Source organism: Psammomys obesus, unplaced genomic scaffold (assembly GCF_907164565.1).
Source record: "Psammomys obesus unplaced genomic scaffold, mPsaObe1.curated_primary_1811, whole genome shotgun sequence".
Lineage (NCBI taxonomy): Eukaryota > Metazoa > Chordata > Mammalia > Rodentia > Muridae > Psammomys > Psammomys obesus.
In genome coordinates, this window is record NW_026591643.1 from 1303237 (window position 1) to 1312265 (window position 9029).

A 9029-nucleotide genomic window follows, 5' to 3' on the forward strand; every position below is an offset into this window, starting at 1 on the left:
CAGGACAGGAGCCTACCACAGAGGGCCTCTGAAAGACTCTACCCAGCAGGGTATCGAAGCAGATGCTGAGACTCATAGCCAAACTTTGGGTAGAGTGCAAGGAATCTTATGAAAGAAGGGGGAGATAGAAAGACCTGGAGGGGACAGGAGCTCCACAAGAACAACAGAATCAAAAAATCTAGGCCCAGGGGTCTTTTCTGAGACTGATACTCCAACCAAGGACCATGCATGGAGATAACCTAGAACCCCTGTACAGATGTAGCCCATGGCATCTCAGTCTCCAAGTGGGTTCCCTAGTGTGGGAATAGGGACTGTCTCTGATATGAACTCAGTGGCTGGCTCTTTGATCATCTTCCCTTGAAGGGGGAGCAGCCTTACCAGGCCACAAAAGAAGACAATGCAGCCAGTCCTTATGAGACCTGATAGGCTAGGGTCAGATGGAAGGAGAGGAGAACCTACCCTATCAGTGGACTGGGAGAGAGGCATGGGAGAAGAAGAGGGAGGGAGAGAGGAGGGGAAAGAGGGATTGGTAGGGGACAAGAGTGGGGGCTAGAGCTGGAATACAAGGTAAATAAACCGTAATAAATAAAAAATAAATTAAAAAATAAATCCAGGAAAATACAACCAAGCAGAAGAAGGAAATTAATAAAACAGTTCAAGAACTGAAAATGGAAATAGAAGCAATAAAGAAAACACAAACTGGGGGAATCCTGGAGATGGAAAACCTAGGGAAGAGAACTGCAGACAAAAGCATCACCAACAGAATATAAGAGATGGAAGAGAGAATCTCAGGTGCAGAAGATATGATTGAAGAAATAAATACATTTGTCAAAGAAATAAATGTTAAATCTAAATAGTTCCTGCCACAAAATAGTCAAGAAATCTGGGACATTATGAGAATACCAAACCTAACAATAATAGGAATAGAAGGAGAAGATTTCTATCTCCAAGGCCCAAAAAATATTTTCAACAAAATCACAGAAGAAAACTCCCCCAATCTAAAGAAAGAGAGGCCTTTAAACATACAAGAAGTTTACAAACCACCAAATAGATTGGACCAAAAGTGAAAATCCTCCTGCCCCATAATAATAAAAAAAAAGAACAAAGAAAGAATATTAAAAGCTGCAAGGGGAAAAGGTCAAGTAACATATAAAGGCAGATCTATCAGATGGCACCCAACCTTTTGTTTTGTTTTGTTTTGTTTTGTTTTGTTTTGTTTTGTTTTGTTTTGTTTGAGACAGGGTTTCTCTTCGTAGCTCTGGTTGTTCTAGACTCACTTTGTAGAGCAGGCTGGCCTCAAACTCACAGAGATCCTCCTGCCTCTGCCTCCCTAAGTGCTGGGATTAAAGGTGTGCGCCACCCCACCTGGCTTTGTTGAAACTTTCATGGAAAAACAGCTCTCTTAAGAGAACTCATAGAGCTGGGTGCAGAGGCCCATACCTGTAATCCCAGCACTTGAGGAGGCAGAGACAGAGGCAGGCAGATCTTTGTGAGTTCAAGGCCCGCCTAAATAGAGGCCAGCCTGAGTCCAGGACAGCCAATGCTACACAGAAAAACAGTCTCAAAAACAAAACAAGACAGAAGACAGAGAGAGAGACTCATTAAAGTTTGTTTCTCCATATTCATTCCAGGAGGTGACGCTTGCTCTTAATCCTTAGGCATTAAGATGTCACACAGACATTCTTGGTCTGGTGCTCCTGCCACTTTCTTCTCTCTCTGTCTCTCTGTCTCTCTGTCTCTCTCTCCATTAGACAGGACCTTACTTTATAGCCCAGGCGGGCCTGGAACTTTGTACTCCAGGCTGGGATTATGGAAAGGAAGCCCTCCACCAGGCAGACAGTAGGTACTTTTCTGGCTCAAAGGAGAGGAAGGCCTAGGTTGTAGTGATTTCAGGGAGACAGTCTCTATCATTTCCCACAACGACTGAGGTTTGTGAGGTTGTCTTGGGACTTACTCTAGCCCAGGCTAGTCTTGAACTCAGAGACCTGCCTGCCTTTGCCTCCAAGTACTGGGATTAAAGGCGTCACAGACTCCAAATAATTCTTGGTATTTGTTTTAATTGAAAAAACAAGGGCTTTCTAGGGCTGAAGCAAGTGGGTTTCGGCGTTTGGAGAGGAGAGCCTTCCAGGGCCGCAGCTTCGCGAATGGAGTGCAGCTTCTCCCAGGCCAGACAGTGTCCCTTTGAGCACCTGGCCTTGAGGAGTCAGGCTCCGCACTGAGCAAAGACAGCCTGGCTGGTAACGATTATCAGATGCTGTTTCTTGTCAAGTTAAGGCACTTCAGCTGTTTTGCCCTCCTCTTTTCTCTTTGGTGCACCTAGGACTGTTAATTCTGAGGCACATGCCTTTAAACCCAGCACTCGGGAAGCGGAGGCAGGCGGACCTCTGTGAGCTGATGCTAGCCTGGCCTACACAGCCAGTTTAAGGTAAGCCAGGACTGTGGTGAGATCTGTCTCAAAACAGCAAATGGAAATATTGCAGTTGGTTTAAAAAACAAAACAAAACAAAACAAAAAAAAACTACTGTGCTAAACCGTAAGTCCCAAGCCATGAGGAGGTAGTTGCTAAAACTGAAAATCCTGCATCACTTTGTGCGGCTGTTGATAAGTGGCATTTTAAAACCAGTAAGCCGGGCGTGGTGCTGCACTCCTTTAATCCCAGGGCCTGGGAGGCAGGGGTAGGCGGATCTCTGAGAGTTCTAGGCCAGCCTGGTCTACAGAGCGAGTTCCTGGTCAGCCAGGGCTACATAGAGAAACTGTCTCTCCAAAAAAAAAACCAAAAGAACAGAACAAAGCAGTGAGTGTAGCCACGGCCGCAGCTATGACCGATTCCTGAGACGAGGATGACCTGGGTGGCTATCCTCGGAACCCGGACGGTTGGGCTCACACGGGCTCACGCACAGTAAAAGGCCCTGGATCCAGGTGTCACAGTACCGCCCTCCGGAAAGCCCGCCCGGGGATTAGTCCTAGGTCACCCAGGCTCCAGATAAAGAAGTGAATAAGTGTGAATGCAAAATCGGGGCTAAACTACCCAGCAAACAGCGACCCCGGCCGCGCTGTGCGTGCGAGCCCGGCGGAGCGTGCAGAGCTGCGGGGCGCGCAGAGCACAGCCTACCTCCCGCTCGCACCTCCGCGGGTTTGAGGCGCAGGCACAGTCACGTGGCCGGCGCCGGCCAATCAGCAGACGGCTCGCGCCGGAGCCCCATAAAGGCGCCAGGTCCGACTCGGCCGCTGACAGCCGCCATCGGGGGCGAGAGCTGGCGGCCAGCGGGGGAGAGCCGGGAGCCACTGCCCCGCACTGCTTCATCTAGTGCAACCCGAGAGGCTCCTGTGCCCGGGCGCCCGGCCTGAGAGGTAGGGTTGCGCGGTGGGGGCCGGCCCGGGACCGGGCGAGCTCGGGGTAACGGTCCCCGGCCGCCCCCTCCCCCATGGGCGCCGGGCCGCAGGGAGGGCAGTTGGGAGGCCATTGCCCGGGGGGGTGCGTGCAGCCCCGGCGAGCGGGGGCGCCCTCCGCTGCGCCTGACCGACGCGGACTCGGGGTCCCCGTGGGCCCCTCTCCCCGCCCCTCCCTGCCCAGCGTGCCCACCCGGGGCCTGGAAGGAGGCTGGCGCCGAGCCCGGGGTGTAACGGTTTTCCTGGTGGTTGGGTGCCGGCCCGATGCTGGGAGGACACGTAGGGCGCCTCGGTTGGGGCTGCTCGGATCGCGGATTTTGAGGACAGGGAAACCTGGTCTTGGCCCCATCTCCTTGCAACATGCCAACCTCTGAGCTGTGCGCGGGGCCCAGAGGTGTGCCCTACCTCCGGGCACTGGCTTGTGCGTGGACGAGAGTGCTGGCGGCCGTGGGAAGGGGCGGCGGCGTGGAGAGGAAGGGAGAGTCGGCCGAGGGTGGGTGCAGGAGCTGGGGTGCTAGCCCTGCTACTGTAGGTGGTTCGAGGCAAACACAGGGCAGGGTGGAGCCCTGGACAATTGCTTCCACCGGTGGTCCAGGCTGGCCTTCTTTGACTGGGCCTCAGCAGTGAGGGGATTACAGACGTTTACCACAAGTGTGTGTGTGTGTGTGTGTGTGTGTGTGTGTGTGTGTGTGTGTGTGTACCTACCCATGTGCCTGTTACGATTGTAACCACTGAGATATATCTGTAAGCCAAGAATTGCAAGTTTGTGAGTGGCTGGTGTAACCAGTGAGTGGGTTGATGGAGCAGTGACTAAGGTGACAGTTTATAAAAGGATCTGCCTATGCGTCCCAAAGGACGGTTTGTTGAAGAATTTGGCCTTAAGCAATTGAACAAAAATCAGTATATCACTACTGCATGAATTCATATGGGCGGCGGTGACAAGCAAAGAGAACCTAATGGTGTGGAGTGCAGAGGACAGTATGGTGAGGTGGCTGGGGTTGGCAGAGAGCAAATATGTAGGCAGGGCTAAGCTGGTAGGGCAAGCACGGTGCCCACACCTATAATCAATCTCAGCACTAGGCAGGAGCATCCTTGGCTACAGAGTGAATTTGAGGCCAACCTGGGTTAGAGAGAGACAGAGACAGAGAGAAAGATAGAGTAAGAAAGGAGAGAGAGAGAGATTAAGAAAGGAGAGAGAGATTAAGGAAGGACCAGAAGGCTAGCACAGTAGATGCTATATGAAGGAGGTAACAGACTGGAGTCCGCTCTGACTCTCCTGTCGCCCTAACACCCAGTCCTTACTCTTGTCAAAGTACTAATTACATTTATCAGGTGATAATTACCTATCCATGAGGACCTGAAAGCAGTCTCTAGTCTCTAACATTGGGTTGGCATCCTTGTGAGTTACAGATGCTTACTAAGTGAGCAAACAGAATTTGGAAGACAGTATCCTGGGGACCAGACCAGAGTGTCAGGGCGTCACAATAGTCTAGGCAGTCTAGTCAGGTAAATACAGCCACAGCCCAGGGGACTAACAGCTACATGTGGTGAGTGTTAGTGGAGGGAGCTGTAAGGCGTGAGGAGGAAGCAGCTGGGAAGCAGGTGACACAGACTACGGAGCTTTGGGGTTCTCTTGAGATACATAGGCGATTGCTGAGGCTCCAAGGAGGTCCCGGGATTAAGAGGAGAGTTTGATGAAGGAGGACTCGGGATAGTTCCTGGGTGTTTCAAGCCCTGCGTATGAAGAGACATTAACGATGCCATAACGCTCTAATCATTTTGTCTTGAAGGAAAGACGTTCACTTTGTTTAGAAACAGGTCTGCTATGTAGTCCAAACTGGCATCAACCTTGGGGTCCTCCTGCTTCAGCCTCCTAGTGCTGGGATTACTGGCCAGTGCTAGACTTCCCCAAGGTCATGTGAAGAGAAATTAGTATAATGCGTGAAGATACAGGAAAGGGGGGCAGGGATCGTGGGGTGGGTGTCTCAGCATCTCACAGGCACTCCCGACTTTTTGACACTATCTTATCATCCACAGAGTCCAAGTGCAACCAAGTCACAAAATGCAAAAAGGAGATCTGTGTTTAACTAGCGTAGCTATCCTTGGCCACATGCCTGGTGGAAAGGAAGAGTCACTCACAGGAAGTTTCCTCACAGTGCGTGCAGGGATGAAGGGAAGGCTGGAGGCCAAGACTGTGTCGTGTGAGCATTACCCGTCTGTCCTACCTGACGCCTGGTGTAATTCTGGAGACATCACTTTCTCTGAGACTGTGCAGGTTCCAACCTCAGACTCTGGGGACTGAGAGTAGGCTTGGCATGTAGAGACTGCTGCTTTCAGGGTTTAGGGCTGAGGTGAGGACTCGCCAGAGGCCACCCGAGATCCAAACAGGAGCCCGTTCTTCTAGGCTGTGCCGATTGCCTGAGGGCACAAGCTTGGTGAAAACACCCAGGACTGCCACCTGCAGGCGCTTACTGAGATGGGTAGAAATCCTTTAAATCGTCTCAAAGCCTCAATAAAATTCAACTAATTTAAGAGAGGCTTAAGATAGGGTAAATTATTTTTCATTCTTTCATTGGCTCAACTCCATGAGATCATGCGAGACAACGTAATTACCGCAGTGCAGGTCGGAGTTGGTAATCTTTGAAGCTTTGAAGCTCTTTTTTTTTTTTTTTTTTTTTAATGTAGCAAACAAGACCTTGACTTGGTGCTGGGTTGGTTTTTGGCGCCCCTGCTCCAGGGCTTAGGGACAAACCCAGAACCTTGTTATGTGCCAGGCCAGCGTTGTGCCCCTGTCCTGTGTCCTGGTCCCCAGCTACCTCCCTTAAAGGACGCAGGCACCACAATTCCTGGGCCTCCTGGTGAGCTGGGCTTGCAGGATTTGTTTTGAAAATCTCTGCCTCTTGTCCCTCCAACAGTGGTGTACTTTTCCTTACTGGCTACATCCCAGCCTTTCTTCAGCTGCATGTGTATTCTAGAGAAGAATGTGTAATATATGCCAGGGATGACTTTGAAGTAGCCAAAGGTTCTCTTTCTCAGAAAATTTAAATTTTTAGGCTTGTTAATTGTTTTAAAAATGTCAGAATAATCAATACAAAACAAACAGCTATCAAAACTTAAAACCATCAGCCCAAAAATCCTATTTGTTTGAGACAGGCTCTATTTGGCCCAGTCTAACCTTAAGCTTGCTTTGTGCCGAGGCTGACCTTGAACTCCTGACCCTGCCTCCACTTCCTTGTGAGATCACATGCTTACCACATAGTAAAGTAACTGGACTGAGCTCTTCTGCCTTAGCGAGTATTCAATTCTCTCCATGTCTCTTTGTGAAGGGTTATCTTTATTGCGCTTAAATTATGTGCATGTGCGTACAGGTACCCACAGAACTGTCAGATAGACCAGAAAGCTAGAGTAATAGGAGGCTGTGAGTTGCCTGATGGGGTGCTAGGAGTCAAACATAGGTTCCTGTTTCAGAGCAGTAAACACGCTCAACCATAGCTGCCTCTCCAGCCTTGATTTTTGTTGTTTTGTTTCCAGTCCTGTGGATTCACCCCCTCTCCTTTGTCCTAGGCCGCTGCTCCTCCACTGTGCTGTCGCTTCCGGCCCTGTATCTCTCCAGGGCTTGGTGGTGTTCCCTGGCCACACTGTAGAATGGTCTGTTGCGGGATATACAGCACAGTTTACCATGCGCGCACTGCTGTGCTGTTGATTTCTTCCAGCCTTTGAGCATTATAAATCTCCGTGTGTAGGTTTCAGGGGTTGGCCCTGGACTTGGTGGGGACGACCTTGAACGCCTGATCCTTCTGCCTGCAGGTCGGTGCTGCCACACCAGGTTTGGAATTTAGATGACTCTTTTTGTGATGCTAAGACTTGACCCAGTGTCTTGTGTGTGATAGACAAATACTCCACCGTCTAGCTACACTCACAGGCCATGGAAAGATGTTTTTAAATGTTTGGGGTTTTGTTTGTTTGGTTGGTTTGGTTTTTTCAAGACAGGGTTTCTCTGTGTAGCCTGCGCTGTCCTGAACTCACCTTTTAGACCAAACTAGCCTTGAACTCAGAGATCTGCCTGCTTCTGCCTCCCTGAGTGCTGGGGTTACAGGTGTGTGCTCCCAGCATTTTAAAATGTTTTTTGAAACCTTTATTGGCTGGGCATGGTGACACAAGCCTTTAATCCCAGCACTGGGAGAGGCAGAGGCAGGTGGGTCACTGTGAGTTCCAGGCCAGTCTGGTCTACAAGAGTCCAGGACAGCCAGGGCTAAAACCTTTATTATAAAAACATCACCCACAGAAATTAGCCACATGCAAAGTCTACACATGTCAGTAAACTTACATATAGTTAGACCAGCCATTCTGAAGCCATGAAACTCAAGCTGGATTTTACACGTCACTGCTAAACATTTTTATGCACTTATCCTCCACAAAAAACAATAAAATCTATGACGGGGAACTAGAAAAACACTATAATTTTTCATAATTTATAATCTTTCATAATTTGTGTTTTCCACCTGCATTCAGTCCTTCCTCAAGCTTTACTATTTGAACCTTTCCATGAGTCATACTATACCCACACGTAAAGTATTTGCAGGATACACATGTCACTAAGTTCTCTGTAACAGAGTTAACATGAGAGTGTGACTTCACCTGATGTTGCAGACAGAATAGTCCATCTATTTCCCTGTAAGCTTGGTGATCACATTGTTCTTTTTAGAGATAAATAATATCCTATGTTAATACACACACCAAATTGTCATTATCCATTCAGTGGCTAATGGAGAACAAGAAAGGTCCCATTCCCTTGCTACAGTGAATAAACATCGGGGTGCAAACACCTTTGCAGTAAGGTGTGTCAAATTCTTTACATCGTTCAGCAGGTTCGTTTCTCCCTGAGCCTAACCTCTTTTAGATTCTGCATTGGACAGAGACCATGGAGTATTGTCTTCCTGGGTCTGACTGATTTTACTTAGCATCCTGTCTTCCAGGATCACCCAAGTTGTTGAAAATGGCAAAATTCCCTCTGGGTAACTAAATAATGTTCCGAGTGTGTGTGTGTATGTGTGTGTGTGTGTGTGTGTGTTTGTGTTTTCTACCGTTGCATTTTCACCAACAGTGTACATGGATCCTTTTCTTCTGATTCTTGAAAGATATGTTATTTCCCATCTTTTTATAACATCCATCCTTGCAGATATGAAGTGATAGCTCCATGCTGTTTACATCTCTAAGGTGATTGGAGGTGCCCAGCAACTTCTTACATCTATCATCTGCCTATCTATCTATCTATATCATCCATCCATCTAATCTGTTTATTTGCTGTTTCTAGACTTTTCATCCTCATCACCTTTTACATGCCATGCGCCATCCTGATACGTATCTTACATGTGTCTGCATCTGTGTGCACATGAATGCAGTTGCCTCGGGGCCTGAGAGCTGTCAGATCCTTTGAAGCTGAAGTTATAGGCACTTGTGAGCTGGCTGGTGCTGGGAACCAAACTCTGCTCCCCTGGAAGAGCAGCCAGGGCTCTTGACCTCAGAGCCACTTCTAGCCCCTGTGTGTCTTTGGAGAGATAGCTTTCCAAATCCTTTGCCCATGTTTGAGTCAGGTTGCTTCTTCTTCTGTAAGATCCTTCTATAGCTTGGCCCCTCAC